A 16,266-nucleotide genomic window follows, 5' to 3' on the forward strand; every position below is an offset into this window, starting at 1 on the left:
TCACGTTTGGCAACTGTCGCGTTAGCAGAATGCCTTTTCTTTTGCTAGGCCTCCAGCAAAGGGATGCGAGTCAATTTAGCGGGGAATTTGTGAGAGCGGGATTTGTTGCTGCTGTCTTTGTCCTTGGTGCCTCAGGTCACAGGATTCCAGCTCCTCTAGCGTGACCTTGGGCTTCATTTGCCTGGTACCTTTTCTCTGCTGTTTCACCATTAGCCTTAAGCCTTTCCTTCGTGCTCCTGCCTTGGAGAGACTCTCCCTGCGCACCCTCACCCCTGCCCAGTGACAATCTTCTGTTGTCCTGGTTCAGCCTGCATCTCGGGCAGATCCCGTGCCCCTAGTTCCCAGGGTGGCCCTCTCAGGGAACAACTGTGTCCTCCCACCAGCAGGGGATGTCTAATTTTCCCAGCCCAGGACAGTCTCTGATACACCCTCTCTGGGGGTAGAATATGTTTTCTCCTCTTCCTTTGCCAAAGTTGCAGTGGGTTTCACCTGGGGCCTTGGAGCAATCAGGTTTGCTGTCTTTCTTTCCTCTAGTGTCTTAAGTCTCATATTCCCTAAAGTAGATGGAGCGGTGGGGGCAAGGTCTGAGTGGAGCTTTATGGCCTCCTGCTGCTGCCATCCCCTCACTCCCCGCCACACACACCTGCCCAGGGGGCTTCCTCACGTTCCTGCCCTTCCACAGTGGTGTTTTGTTGTTGTTGTTATTTTAAGTTTTTATTTAAATTCTAGTTAGTTAACCTATAGTGTGGTAGTGGCTTCAGAAGTAGAACCTAGTGATTCATCACTTAGGCATAACACCCAGCGCTCATCACAAGTGTCCTCCTTAATGCCCATCACTCATTTAGTCCACCCCCCACCTACCTCCCCTCCAGCAACCTTCAGTTTGTTCTCTGTATTTAAGAGTCTCTTCTGGTTTGCCTCCCTCTCTTTTTTTTTCCCCCTTCCCCTCCGCAGTGCTCTTGTAAGCACCTACTGAGGTCCACAGAGAGGAAGTGGAACTCGCTGTGAACCCCCTGAGATTGGGACACCCAGGGATTCCATAGCCTCTGGTAGTGCACCCTCAGTTACATCCACTCCAAGAAGCCATTGCTCACATCCACCTCCCTTCCAGTTCCCATCTTTGCCTGTGTTTTGAATTTCTTAGTTGTACCGAGACCTCTGGTCTCTTATGGGTTCAGGAAATATTGTGATCTTACAGGTTACTGTCTTTTCTTTTTCTTTGTTTTTTTTTTTAATGTTTATTTACTTTTTAGAGAGACTGAGACAGAGTACGCGTCAGAGGAGGGGCAGAGAGAGAAGGAGACACAAAATTCAAGGCAGGCTCCAGGCTCTGAGCTGTCAGCACAGAGCCCATCGCGGGGTTCGAACTCACAAACTGCGAAATCATGACCTGAGCCAAAATCAGACACTTCACTGACTGAGCCACCCAGGCACCCCTATTTTTCTTGAATTAAGGATGGGAACAACATTTTTTTTCCCCACGTCCTTGGTCTCCTCATCTTTTCAAAATATTATTTTTTTTAAGTTTATTACTTTTTTTTAATACTTTCCACACCCAACACGGGGTTCAAACCCACAACCCTGAGATCAAGAGTCAAATGATTTTCTGACTGAGCCAGCCAGGTGCCCCTTTAACCCATTATTAAAAGAAGATATTTGGGCTTAGCTTTTTGGTTTTATTTTATTTTTAATCCAATCTGACAATCTCCATCTTTAATTAGCAGGTTTAGGCCATTTACATTTAATGTAATTACTTATGTGATTGGTTATACATTGAGGAATTACAGCTATGATAGAACCATAGGTTGTTTTGAGAAGAGCATGTGGTTTGAGGTCCAAGGTTCTAGGCCAGTTATTTAATTAGAGACTTCTTAGTTTGGGGTCTTGGCTTCATTTTTTGAACCTCAATTTATTTACTCTTAGAAGGGTGTTATGACACCAGACATAAAGAATTACTTTAGGGATTGTGAAAATTGATGTAGCTGATACTGTATTAAAGCTATGTTCTGCTATACAAATATTTTATAGTTTTATGATCAAGGAGGAAACTGTGGTCAAATGGTTCCATGACAACTTAATAGGTTTGTAGTTTTGTTCTGCAGTGATGATGATATAAATGGTGCCTGTAAAACATTTAGCTTCTTTTATGTAATTCTTTCACAATACTTGTCACATCCCTTGTACTTACTTGCTTATGTTTTTCTTGTCAGACTAGGTCCTCATTAAGAGCAGGAAATACAGTTTATTTATGTCTATATTTTTGTGTCTTGCAGAGTGCCTGGCACAATATATGCTCAATATGGGTTTGTAGCATTGAAACACATTTTAAAAATATAGCACTGAAGCTCTCTGCACCAGTCTGAAAATACAGCATTCCCTGGATGAAGCGTAGCTAAGCATTTCAGAATTTGACCAACCTCTGAGGATCTTACTTCAGAGCCTCGATTGCCATCCACATTGCCCGAACCCTTTGACACCCAAGACAGCCTTGGCTAGTTGGCTGGCGTCATGGGTAGTGAAAATTCTTTCCGAAGCTTGTGGGAAATTTGGCTGTCAGGTCACCGTCAGCTACACACAAATGTATTGCCAGGTTTCGCGACTTTGTATGACTAGTCTCCAAGCTGTAGTAATTGTTGCATTTGTGTGCGACTTCTCAACATTCCTGTGACATTACCACCGTGTTGCCACAGCTGTAAAAGGGTGAGAATTAAGTGGGGATTTGCAAACTTTTAGAGAAGCGTGGTTTTTGTATCCACATGAACGCTCCCTTCTGCCGAGGTGGAACTAAAAGGTTCCTCTCTGGAACTTCCGTGGAGTTTCTGTGGTTTCACAGCGCGTGCCCAGGTCTGGGTCAGCTAGCTCTGTCTTTTCATCTGCTTCCGAGTGCAGAGGCCCCCATAGGGGCTCAGAGGGGCTTTCTGAGTAGGAATACATGCGCACCACATTCCGAAGGCGATCTTCCCTACCTCGGCCATCTCTAGCCACTCCCAGCTTGCCCTAACTCAGCCGCCCTTAGGGGGGCCACACAACTGAGGGCCACATGTATCCTCACCCGAATTGTTTGTTCTCTTGTAACTTGTTTTTGTGTTGTTCTCATGGATTGCAGTTTCCTCTGTCCAGCAGTCCTGTCTTAAATGTTTATTTTTTGTCTTGGAAGGCCAGGTGTAGAGTAGCGTAAAAGTTGGCTTCTTTCAAGGGCGCCTGTGGCTCAGTGCGTTGAACGTCCCGACTCTTGATTTCACCTCAGGTCATGATCTCATAGTTCATGAGATGGAGTCCACATTGGGCTCTGTGCTGACAGTACAGAGCATACTCGGGATTCGCTCTCCCTCTCTTGCTGCCCCCTACCCCCGCTTGCCCTCTCTCTGTCCCTCCCCCACTCATGCATGCTCTCTCTCTCAAAATAAATAAGCGTTAAAAAGAAAAGTGGCTTCTTTCTGAACATTTGCTAACTCTACAGCTAACTTCATCCTTAGAGCTTGGAAGCATTTCACATGAGGATTATGCAGGAGTTAAGTAAACAGAGAGTTGAGATTCAACCGTTCCACATACCTATTTTGGGGAAACAAATTCAAGTTCTTCTTTGTAATAAAACACTACCCGATGCCCAGCGTATACCAAAGGTTGAACGGGGAAAGGCTCTTAGAAGTAGTTTCAGACCCCAGTGAAAACAATTTTGACCTGCTACTAAGGACAGGTTTGTACTGATACACAACGGTCTAGGCTGGGTCCCCTTTGGTGCCATGAGCCTAATAATTTATGCTGTTTTACCCTCTTCTTTGCTGCCTGGTGGTGGCAAAACTCTGAGACGTTTTTGTTGGCTAATTGGTAGCCGGCTAGCACTGGCCTCTCTGGAGACCCAGATTTCTTTATTGGGGAGACCCTTTTCTTTTCAGGAGAGTTTGGATAAGCGCCCCTACCCTACTTCAGTTGTCACTAGGACTAGGAAGGGAAGTGTGGATTTAGGAGAAGGTGCTAAGGAAAAACCAGTGAGGCCTGCTGACCGTGGCAGCTTTAAGCTCTCAGAAGACAATGTTGCGTCTTATCACTCTCTCCTCCTGGCGTAGTCGGCCGTCAGACAATATTTAATGAATACATGATGAATGACTGGATTAAAGGGGTGTGTGTGTGTGTGTGTGTGTGTGTGTGTGTGTGTGTGAGATTTCGCTGTCAATGAAAGGTTCAATATGCACAGAAATTTAGGCGTGGAGGCTAGAACTCTCGATATCTGCCTAACCATGATATGCCATGATTTACTTGGTAATGGACACAGCTTAGCAAAATGTGTTTTATCCCCACACCTCACTCATCGTTCAAAGATGCAGGCCAGGTGTCAGTGCAGCCTGGGCCAGGGAGAGCAGTTGGCCCATTAGTTATGATCTGTCATGCCTGTAGACTCCAGGGACCAGGACATTTACCCTCAACATCACAAAGAGAATTAGCACAGTAATGCCTTTGTTCCTAACCACCAAGGCCATTCATCCTGTCCCAGCCTGGCTTCAAGGTCTTTGGAAGCCCTGCCAGCCCTCCCACCTGCCCACCACCTCGTTCTAAGATTCCTCCTGAATGGCATCTTGCATTTGCTACTTCTAGGTGGCTTTGTGGTTGAGCAGAACTCTGTGGCATGCTTCTGCCTTCCCGGAATACAAGGCAGCATTGGGTATAATGATGGCGTTCATCTTCCTGTTCCGTTTTTGCTGCATAGTTTTAAATAAAATGAGAACGCGGTTTCAGTTTAATTCAAGAAGTGTTTGGCTAGTGCTTCTAGTGCACTGTGATGGGAGATAGAGAGTGATTCTTCATTCATGGTAACTAGCAGCACGAGGAACGCTTGTCTTCCCCTGCATGCTAGGCTGGGTTTAGGAAGAGAGAGTGGATTTTCTCTCAGATCTATCCTTCCTCAGTATTTTTCATGTTTGGTCATGAACTACATTTGGTTATGAACTACATTTCACTGTGCCGCCGCCCTCACTGGCATTCCCTTAGCCTCTTCACTATCTCCTTATGAAGAGAGGCATTATCATTTCCACTTTACAGATGAAGAAACTCAAATTCAGGGTCAGGGAGACTGTGTAACATACCCAAAGCAACCTGTACGAAGGAGAAGAAAATTTTTCAGGAATACAGAGCCAGTAAGTGGTGGAGATGGGAGCTAAAGACAGGCCTCTGGGACTCCTCAGTCCTAGCTACTAATCTTTCTAAACTGCTTTATAAAATGAACGAATGGATGATCTGTGCCATGGCTTGGATGACTTTGAAGTAAATTTGTAGAGCTGTGTTGGACTTTAAAAACACACAGGATAGAGTAACATGTAATTAAGTACTAAAGTAAATCAGAGATCATTGATTTTATGCTCTAAGAAACCTTTTCGATCCAGTCAAGTCCCATTATCTTCATATAATCAATGAAGAGTCTGAAGATTATTGACATGTAAGATCTTGTCCAAAGCCACAGAACCGATACCAAAAAGCCGAGTCAGCACATGATGGTAAGTTACCTTGACATTAATACATTATTCATTTTGATACATACTCCTGCCTTGATGACTTCCTAGAAGCAAATGTTATTAGAGTTTTAGCCTTTATGCGGAAGTATTAGTGTTGGCCAAGTAGCGTATGGCTTTGCGTTCCAACCTAGGCGAACAGAGCTGGTTCCTCACCCTAAGTATGCAACAATACCTGGGTGAGTCTACAAGCCTCAAGGTCTTACCAGAAAATGTGTAGTGTCAGTCTGAACTGGTATTTACAGATGAAGAGATGTTATTAGTGGGGTAATTTGGTTAAATGAATATTGTGCCAAATTATCTCAAATTTATAAGATAACACTTATCACAATTTTATGGAAAATTGCTTCCAAAATTATACCCTTATAAAGTGCACACATTAATAACACACCACAAGGACACGTAAATTATATAAGAGTCATATCTTTTTTGCAGTTGTGTACATTGAATAATGTGATGTTTTTGCAAGAGACGAAGGTATACTATGCTCTTAAAACATACTGGCATTTTAAAGTGCTACATTAACATCACTATAGACAATCTGAAGATACAGAAATACTAAAGACAGAGTGTTTTGAGCAAGATGTGATTTGTTCCCTCTCTAAATGGAAAAATTAAAAAACAAAAACAAAAGCCAGACCACACATATAGAGAGAATGGGATGAGCTCCAAATAAATGTTAGAAAGGGATGATATAACCTGTAGTCATTTTATGAAGTGTGTTACACTGAAAGACATAAATATGACCTTCAGAATTATGAAGTTTCCAACAAGATGGAAACGCACTTTTCCCATTGATTCCTGGGAACTGGGGCTGCTTTGCCAGTGTGAGGAATGAGTACCAGCCCTACATCTAGAAGTGGTGAGTCAACACCCCCTCGTGCAGGTAGCCAGCCACATAGAATGGCACGCAGGACAATCGATGCGCCATGCTGTTTTGTGCACATTCCCACATCATGCCTTTGTTAATTCTGTTAGTGCTTCGAATGTCTTTCCTTCTTGCTCCATATTCTCTTGTCCTTGAGATCCTCGGGTGAACACCATCTTCTCTTTCAAGATCTGGTTTGAGAGTCGTAATCTTTTTGAAGACTTTTCTGACTCCTCTTATGGAATTAGTTGGTTCATTTGGCCTCCCCTGGAATCCACTTTATTGCACTTGTTGGTATCCATGTTTGTCTCCCTACTAGACTGTAAAGTAGTCTTAATCAACTCTTTGAACCTAAACGCCATCACTGGCACTAACTCAGAATGGTGCACTTTTTTTGGACAATTGGATGAATGCATGAATGGATGGATGGATGGAAAGTAAAGGAAAAAGCTAAATGAGACCTTGAGGGGCATAAAAGGTATAGCTATCAACATCAGTGCCACCAACTGTTAATTCTATAGGACACTTGGGCTGATCATAACATTTGCACATTTGTGACCTACCTTTTTTGGTTTCTGGCACCTTCTTACTTTTACAGAACTTTGGGCACTTTGTCGATAGGCTTCGATTCTGTATCAGCTGTCTTCAGTTTTTAGGGTAGAGCTGGTAACTGCCACAACTGGGTTTTCATTGTTACAGGAATTTGATAGGAAGACCACAACTCAAGTCACACCAGTTAAGCAGCTACCTTCTATATCTATGTCTGAATCATCTGGCTCAGTTCTAGAAAAAACACCTCTCTCTCTCCCTCTCTCTCTCTCTCTCTCTCTCTCTCTTTTTCTCCCACACTCCTCCTTCCTTTCTTTCTTTTTCAAAGATTTTTTGAAGACCTACCATGTTCAAGTCACAGAGTCAGCCATTAGGAACACAACACAAAACCAATGCAACAACTACAACAACACATGTTTTCCCCTTCAGCAGAGAAAACTAATGCTCACCAACATCTGTCTCTTTCCTCTTGTTGGGTACACTGCTAGACAACATTTGTACTCCCCTTGTGGCTTTTTTGGGCAAATGACTGGATTTTGGCTAGTGCAATTGTAGGTGAAAGTGGTGAATGCCGTTTTTAAGTCTGACCCTTAAATTTTCCTGCAGCATCTGAGTTTTCTTTTTCTCCCCCCTTCGGCTGACTGGCTTGATCAGATCCAAGAGTCTCCACCTAAGTAAACTGACGACAAACCCTAAAACTTACTTTGATGTCCACCCATATTTTTCCTCCCCTCCCGTTATATTTAGGAGATGCCTTTCCTTCTGGTGTAGGGCCGCCTCCTCCCACTTACCCAGGAATTTTATTTTCTCTTCAACATCTTCTTCCGTCAGCACTGAAGCACGTTCAGACTTCCATCCTCTTAAAAGAAAAAAGTGAGGCAGACAAAACACCCTTCTGCAGCTCTCCTCTCATTTACAGTTGAACTTCCTGAACTGTTTGTCTACATTTTCTGTCTTTTCTCAACTCCATCAACTTCTAAACCTGCTGCAATGTGGATTCTCTGTGCCCTTTAACTTCCTGCCATGAAACCAGGCTTATTCAGACCATTGCCATTGTGTGTGTGTGTGTGTGTGTCAAACTCAGTAAATATGTCAGTGCTCATTTTACTTGATTTTTTACAGCATTTGGTTTTGTTGAACTTCCTCTTCTTGAGAAAAATCTGGTCCCTTGGCCTCCATGATGACCCTTTCTCCAGTTTTGTTTCTTTTTCCCTGGCCATCTTTCTGAGTTTTTTTGAGGATCCCTTTCCTTGTACCATCACTGAAACGTTGGTATTCTAGTCCAGACCATCTTTTTTCCTCCCTCCTATGTATATGCTTCTGGGTAGGCTCCCTCCACTCTCCTAGCAACACAAACCACCTATCTGCTGATCCTTCGAGCTCTTTCTTCCAGCTTTCTTGAGCTCCAGTGTTAACCTAATCAATGCATGTGAGCATTGTTCCATTTCCATAAATATAGATTTATACCAGCATGTTTACTGGTTGCCTTCTATCCCTCAAAATAATATACCAGAAGCTTTTAAACCACTTATTGATGGAGATTTCAGTTGTTTGTGTTTTTCTTTGCTCTTTTTCTGCTCTAACAGCTTTACAGTAAATATCCTTGAACATAAATCTTTAAAAAGCAGTGATCTCTGGGGGCTCCTGGGTGGCTTAGTCGGTTAAGTGCCTGACTTCGGCTCAGGTCGTGATCTCACGGTTTGTGAGTTCGAGCACTGTGTCGGGCTCTGAGCTGATAGCTCGGAGCCTGCTTCGAATTCTGTCTCCCTCTTTCTGTCTCTCAGTGCTCTTCCCTCACTCACTCACACTCTCTTTCTCCATAATAAAAAATAAGTAAACATTTAAAATAAAAAAAAAAAGCAGTGATCCCTATAGATAAATGCACACCCTGAAATGAGTGGACCATGTGTTATGCTTATTTAAGATTCTGGCATGTATTTCAAGGTCATCCCCAGACTGGTACCAACAGTTCATGGCTGTGTCAATGTTTTGAATTTTCCAACATATCAATACTTTTATCTGAAAGTATAGGATTTCAATTGTGTTTCTTTAATTAGAAGAAGGGTCGAAGATCTTTTTATATGTCTGTGGCCTATTTAATTTTTCTTTTCTTTCACCATGAATTGTCCATGTTTTTGAGAACACTAATATTTTACTTATTCTTTTTAATGCATTCACGGTACATTAAGAATATTATCTAAAAATACCTTTCTCCTGATGTCATTTTTTCTATAAGCTTTGTTTGTTGTGTTTCTTGGCCATACTACTATTTCTTTAAAATAGTTTTCTGGCCTGTGTCGACATACTTAAAATGGCTTTTCATATCACAAGATTATGAACGTATTCACCCAAATCCTTTATAGTGATTTTAATCTAAGTTTTTTGCATTATTGTTATGATCCATATGGAATTTATTTTGATATGAAGGATGAGGAGAGGATATGGCTTCATTATTATTTTTCCCCCAAATGGGCAGCCACGTTTTCTCATAGTCATTTCCCCCGTGACTAGGATCTGTCAGACGCAGTGATGCTTCTCATCAGCTTCCTCATCTGTAAAGCTGGACTGGCAATTTCGTGAGCTGTCTGGAGTCTGAGATACCCACTCGCCAAAGCCCAGCACAGGAAAGGAGACAGGGCAGCCGCAGAGGATTCTTGTTACACTTGTCCCTGGCCCTTCTCCTCCTGGCTCAGAATCTTGGGCCCACTGGCCCAGCTTTGGGGTTTTTTTTCATCATGACTGAGATCAGAAGATCCAGACAGGTGGTCTGGGGTAGCCTTCAGCTCTGTGATTGCTGGACAGTATGTCTCAGAGCGGAAGCAGGCAGGGATGACGAATGCCCCGCGGTACTTTCTTGTTTCGCATCCAGGGGATCTAGGATGTTAGTTCAGGGATCAGGCTCTGGGGAAAATATACTTCGGCTGCTTGCTCATCACGGGGACTTCTTGGAACTTCCTTTCTCCGAGGGAAGATGCCGTGCAACTAGGGAAGCAGAGCTTAAAGGGACACAGCCACAGCCCAAGGACACCTGGACCAGCAGAAGCCGGACGAGGCAGGAAGGATCCTTCTTGGAGGACTTGGAGGGAGCACGGCCCTGCCCACAGCTCGATTTCAGACTTCCGGCCTCCACGTGTGTGAGAGGATAGCCTCCGGCTGTTCCCGGCCGCTCGCCGTCACTTTTGCCAAGGCAGCCCCAGGAGATGGGCGCCAGGCGTCTCCCTCCCTGAGTCTCCTCCCACCCCGCCAGCGTTTCCTCACCTCCCGAATCAACCTCTGGTCTCAGCTCCGCTTCCCAGGTAACTGAAGCCAACACAGCTGCGGTAATAATGCTTGTTGCTGCTGTTATCGTATTCTCTTCATTGGCATTGCGGTTGTTGGGAGGAACAGAGAATTCCCTGATACACATGCAGATCTACCAGAGAAAGCCATATCACACATCGGGCACCTGAGGTCTGTTTTCACCTCTGCAGTTCTGGAACTTTCTCGGGTATGCTGATAGCTCGGGGTGGATGTGAGTCTCAATGCAGCTTGACAGAGGACGTGATTCGACGCCCCTGGTTTCTGTGGAGGATGTCACAAGTCACACGGGCCCAAGCTTCAGCCTGATAACTCAAGCTTCACCTTGGCCCAGAGCAGCGGGGGCCGCGGGCCGCCGCAGGGGACGGGTCGGGGCACCTGGCAAGCTGGTGCTGCTCTGCTTAGGACCTGTGGGCCCCCGAGGCCGTTGGAACATTATTTAAATAAGAGCGATGCTTGCAGATGTGAAAACAGAGGGAGCCTTTGAATATCATATTTACGGTGAGGGAGGGGCTGCGTGCGTCCGCGCTGGGCTGAATACAGATGAATGAATACAGCGGCCATGCCTGCTGGGGGCGTGGCTAAGCGGACAGCCCTCCCTGGGAGGTGGTCAGGGCCAGAATCTCCTCTCGCTTGTCCTGAGGGTGAAAGCCATCCCGTGGCTGGGTTGCAGGAAGAACCCATTGCCTGGCCCGTTGGAGACGCTTACCAGCTGGAAATACATGGGCCAATTACCAAATCAAACAGCACGTGAATTGGGGGAACAAAATTAAAACAAACACTATGGCAACAAGTATCCGTGGTGAAATCTGACACTTGAGTGGTAAGTAGATGGGTTTCCTCAGCACTCCACAATCAGCTGTCTGAGTGGAACATATGCTTTGTTCTGCACCCTTTGTGTGACTCGACAGCTGTCTGTCCCCTTCCATGGGTGATATTCTGCCAATCCATCTGATCAGGGGCTTGGGGAATCTTCATACAAATACGTACCCAGGGACTGGTTCAATGGATTTGACAATCCTCAGTCGTGATTTCCCCAGGAACGTCAAGGACTGTGTCTCATTCATTCATTCCACTGTGCACTTCTCCGGCAGAGGATACAAAAACAGGTTGTCCGTGAAAGGACTAGAAGGAATTAGGGGTCATGTTATCAATAGGTTCCCAATGGAGGGTCCTGAGGTCCGGAGAACAGAAGTGGTTTATAAAGAGATCTTCAGTATTTGAAAACACCTGATGGGAATCATATATTTACTCAGACAGAATGCACACTAATAAAACCACCCCTGTCTCTGCTTTGGATAGAACTCTGTATCCCCAGTATGGCCCAGCACTCCCCATGCGGACAGACTAGGGGCATCTCTGAGGGCACAGGCCTTCTCACAAGCTTAAACTTGCAGCCCGAGCCCCCACAGGGGAGCTCTTGTTATCTCTCCTGGTTTGAACGAGGGTGCCAGGGTTCTAGTCAGTCAAGCCAAAGGTCCACGTTCACATAGTTAGTGAGCACTGGGACTGGAGACGATAAATACGAGACGCTGTAAACCCAGTGCTCTTTGGGAGAAGCCCTTTGCCTCTACACAGGGACCTTCCTTTGAGTATGGAAGAAGGCCTTTTTCACTTCACACCTTTTCATTCACAAAGCTGGGGGTTGGGGCGGAGGAGCTGGAGAACAGGTGCCGGTCTGAACCAACCAGAGCTTGCAGTCATAAATCCTTCTGGTCGAGGAAATACAATTTTTACAGCTTTCAGGCACGTCGATGGGATAATGAGAGTTTACTAACGAAGACTCAAATGGTCAAAGTTGCCCTGGGACCTTAGTGACCAAATGTCAACACAGGAGACCTCATACCTCCCTTGCATGTGGACAAGTGCTTCTCTGGGGCTTTGGGCTGCTATGGGGATCTACCGGTTTAGCCCGCGACAGACACGAAACTTATTTACGGCGCTGGCTTTCTTGTAACAGGCTGGGAGCGTAGTAGGTTTTTGATGAATAGGCACTGGTTAGACGTTATTAAGAGTTCATCCAAAACACGTATCAGATTTGAACAGCTCCCACCTTTAGCATCTCCGCTGACAACTGGCCACCCAGAGGCCAATCCCCCAAATCCCTTGCCGGGAATTCAAGATCCCTTGCAAAGTAAGTCACAGCTGACAGCCGTGTGGCCCTCCCCAACCGCCCCCCTCCACTGGGTCTCTTGGGTTCTTATCCCCATATCTAGGCACGCTCAAGATTGCCCTTCACCCACAGCTGCCTTCTCTGCTTTCCGTGCCTTTGCTCCACTCCATGTGGCCGCTTCTGCCTTGACTGTCCTTGTTTTCAGCTTCTCTGTTGGGAAAATTGTCTCCCAGGCTTCAGAGCTGAGGCTCAACCCACATCTTGTGTATAGTGTCCCTTTAACCCACCCGCCCCACACCCACCTGCTGAAACAAAATTAATTGTTTCTTCTTAAGCTTTCCATAACCCTGGGCATGGCCAGGGAATGTGTCTCATTGGTAAGTGGAGACTTGCCGAGAATTTTTTTTTGCAAGATAGGAACAGTAAGGTGGAACAGAGTGCTGCCTGGGGAGTGCTGGAGGCTGAGGGGGAAGAGGAGAGCAGGGTCTCTAGGAGGGCAGAGCAGAAGCACCCACCCCGCTGCTCTGCACGATAACAGATCCATGAACGCTGGACTCATTGGGTTGACCTTGGCCGGGGAGGCAGGGAAGGCAGCGATGCCCGTAAGCTCACATGGAGAGAGAGCCGGTGCCATGGGCTGGCTCCCGCCCTGCCTTCACTGGTCTCAAAGGAAAGGCAGTTCTGGGCTGTGAGGCAGTTGCCATGGCAGCCGGCCCAATCCGGGCCTCTGGGGGTAGAGTTCCACCCCCCCCCCCACCCGTGTCGGTCAGGCCAGTGCAATTCGTAAAGCTGAAGCTGCCTGTCAGTTTTGGTGCTGAGCCCCCTGGCTGAATGAGTCCGCAGGCTGGAGAGACCGTCCTCTGCCACATCAGAAGGCCCATAGCTCTGCAGTGTCGGGTGGCAGCTGAGGCCACATCCCTGCCACCAGGTCTGGCCAGGTGGAGACCGAGACTGCCTTCTGGGGCTCGGCTGGACCGTCGCGCCCTGCGTGTGACCAGGTCGAGTGGAATCCTCGCTGCCTCGTCGTCTGGGTGCGGGCTCTGAGGGCCGGGCCCGGACTTGGGGTTGACCTGTGAGTGGCGAGGGCTGCAGGCAGCGTGTGCCCCGCCCTGTCTCTTCTCCTCCGTCTCCTCGCGAATGGTGGCACCTGCCAGACTCTGCAGCTGTGAAGGAGCTCCGTCCCTGTGGGGCCTCTCTGGGCCTCGGCTCCAGCAGGGCGGCAGGGACGAGCACAGCCAGTGCGAAGGGCGAGGGGCCGCCAGGGGACACTGGGGCGGCAGGGACCCTGGAGCTCTGATCAGTCTGAGCCAGCGGGGATTGAGTGTCAGGACGGGCACACGTTTTTAGACAGTCCAGTCACCTGGGCATGATTCGCTTAGAAGTCTGGATCAGTTATCTATTGCCATGTAACAAACTGCCCCAAACCTGGTGTGTGAGAGCACCAAACACTTGTCTCGCAGTTCGTGTGGCCATGGCCCTGGGAATGGCTCGGCTGGGCGGGCCTGGCTCAGGGTCGCTCACAAGACTGTCAGCGTCTCGAGGCTCAAACCCACTCTTGTGCTTGTGAACAGGCCTCGGGTCCCACTGGCCACTCACCGGAGACAGCAGTTTTTTGCCGCATGGGCGTCCCCATTCTGTTGCTCACAACACGGTAGCTTCTGGAGCGAGCTTCCGAGGGCGGGGGGTGTGCAAGATGGAGGGTGGACGCCAGTCTCTTTATAACTTTATCTCCAGAGAGACATCCCATCACTTCTCCACGTTAGATTCATCCAAAGCAGATCAGCTCTGCCCAGACTCGCGGGGAGGGATTCCACAGAGGCGAGAGCGACGGGAAATAGGCATCATGGGGGCTCCCCACACACCAGCCGTTGAGCAATGATCATGCTCCAGTCAAGCTGCTGAATTTTGAGGACACAGGAGGAGTCAGAAAATCATCCAGGAAGAACGTTATCCTTGAGTGGAGACTTGGGGGCGATGCAACTATAATTGGGCACAGAGGACCGGTGAATCATTATTGCCCGAATAAATGGGCAATTACACAGCTCCACCTTTGACCAACCTCTACCTGAAAACCTCTGCATTTTGAACCACAACTGTGCATTTGCACAGTTGATGCATAGGGTGTGTCTGTGGAATAAACTGTCCTTGGTTTGAAGCTCTGTGACCACAGTAGCACATCTCATGGCCATGTGCTTGCCCCATGGTGAGCCCCAGGGACCCCGACCCCACCTCTTTGCAGCTTCCCCCAAGCACCAGGCTTCAGAGCACAAGCAAACTGCATACAGGGCCAGTCTGCACTTGGCCCAGAGCCCTGCCCTCGAAGTGTTGGTCTTCCTACAGCTGTGTTCCAATGGGGCCATGACCATCATCTGCCTGCACGCAGAGCTGTGTATGCCAGAGTGTCCACGGGAAGGGGACAGGTGGTAAAACTCCTCAGACTCACCTGCCTCTGGACCGAATCTTCAGCCCGGCTTTGCGGCAGGCCGTGGAGGGTGGTGCCGAATTGCAACAATCCAAATAGACTTGGGGTGTGGTTGCTGAGAGTGTGGGCCGTGGTTCCCCAGAGGCCTGACTGCAGTGCCCACCCCTCCGCCAACTAGCGCGGGCTTGCCCTCTGTCCTCAGCGTGCATATGCTCTTTTGCAACATCAGGACTAGGCAGCCCCAAGGTCTCGCGGGGACGACCCGCGGGTGCCAGGTTCCAGGAGCACAGCAGACACTCGAATACTGCCATCCCTTCTTCCTCAACGAGAGGACCAGGTTTCAGATCCAGTTTTGATTCTGTTCTTTTACTTCCAGGTCCTTTCCTGGTACTAGAACACAGCTAGAAGTAAAGGGGCATCTTAAGTGTTTTATCGTCTCACTTTCCCACATTTCCCACGGATCCCACGTAGTACATGGTTTGCTCACTGGATCCCACGTAGTACATGGTTTGCTCACCCGAAGCCAGTTGAACAAACCTTTTGTCTCCCGATTTGTGAAGTGTTTTAAAGAATTAGTCTGGTGCTCGCTTCGGCAGCACATACACTAAAATTGGAATCATACAGCGATTAGCACAGCCCTGCCCAAGGATGACCTGAAAATTTGTGCAGCATTCCTTATTTATTTGAGAGAGAGAGAGAGAGAGAGACAGAGAGAATCTTAAGCCGGTTTCGTGTCCAGTGTGGAGCCCCCGTCCCCCCCCCCCGCCCCCCCGAGAGCAGGGCTCAATCTCACAACCATGAGATCATGATCTCAGCCAAAATCAAGACTCAGTGCTCAACTGACTGAGCCACCCAGGTGCCCCAAGCATTCCATGTTGTCAAAGAAGACATACAGACGCCTAACATATATGAAAAGGTGCCCAGCATCACTCATCACCAGGGAAATGCAAATCACAACTACAAGGAGATATCACTCTACACCTGTTAGAATGGCTAAAATCAACAACACAAGAAACAGCAGGTGTTGGCAAGGATGTGGAGAAAGGGGAACCCTCTTGCAGCCTTTGTGGGAATGCAAACTGGTGCAGCCACCTTGGCAAAAAGTGTGGAGGTTCCTCAAAAAGTTAAAAATAGAACTACCCTATGACCCAGCAATTGCACTACTGGGTATTTACCCAAAGAATACCAAAATACGAATTCAAATAGATCATATGTACCCCAATGTTTATAGCAGGATTATTTACAATAGCCAAATTATGGAAAAAGCCCAAGCGCCCATCAATTGATGAATGGGTAAAGAAGATATGATATCTATATACGATGGAATATTACTCAGCCATAAAGAAGAATGAAATCTTGCCATTTGCAATGATGTGGATGGAGACAGAGTATATTATGCTAAGCAAAAAAAGTCAGAGAAAGACAAATACCATATAATTTCACTCACACGTGGAATTTAAGAAACAAATGAGTGAAGGGAAAAAAGAGAGAGAGGCAGACCAAGAAACAGACT

At 47.1% G+C, this 16,266-nt stretch overlaps 1 non-coding gene across 1 annotated transcript; it reads left to right on the forward strand.

The window, feature by feature from the left end:
* Nucleotides 1-15,333: 15,333 nt before the first annotated feature.
* LOC123581737 lies at nucleotides 15,334-15,436 on the forward strand. Its single transcript, XR_006703974.1, has one exon. It is a non-coding gene; the product is annotated as a U6 spliceosomal RNA (small nuclear RNA).
* Nucleotides 15,437-16,266: the final 830 nt, after the last annotated feature.

Source organism: Leopardus geoffroyi, chromosome A3 (assembly GCF_018350155.1).
Source record: "Leopardus geoffroyi isolate Oge1 chromosome A3, O.geoffroyi_Oge1_pat1.0, whole genome shotgun sequence".
NCBI lineage: Eukaryota > Metazoa > Chordata > Mammalia > Carnivora > Felidae > Leopardus > Leopardus geoffroyi.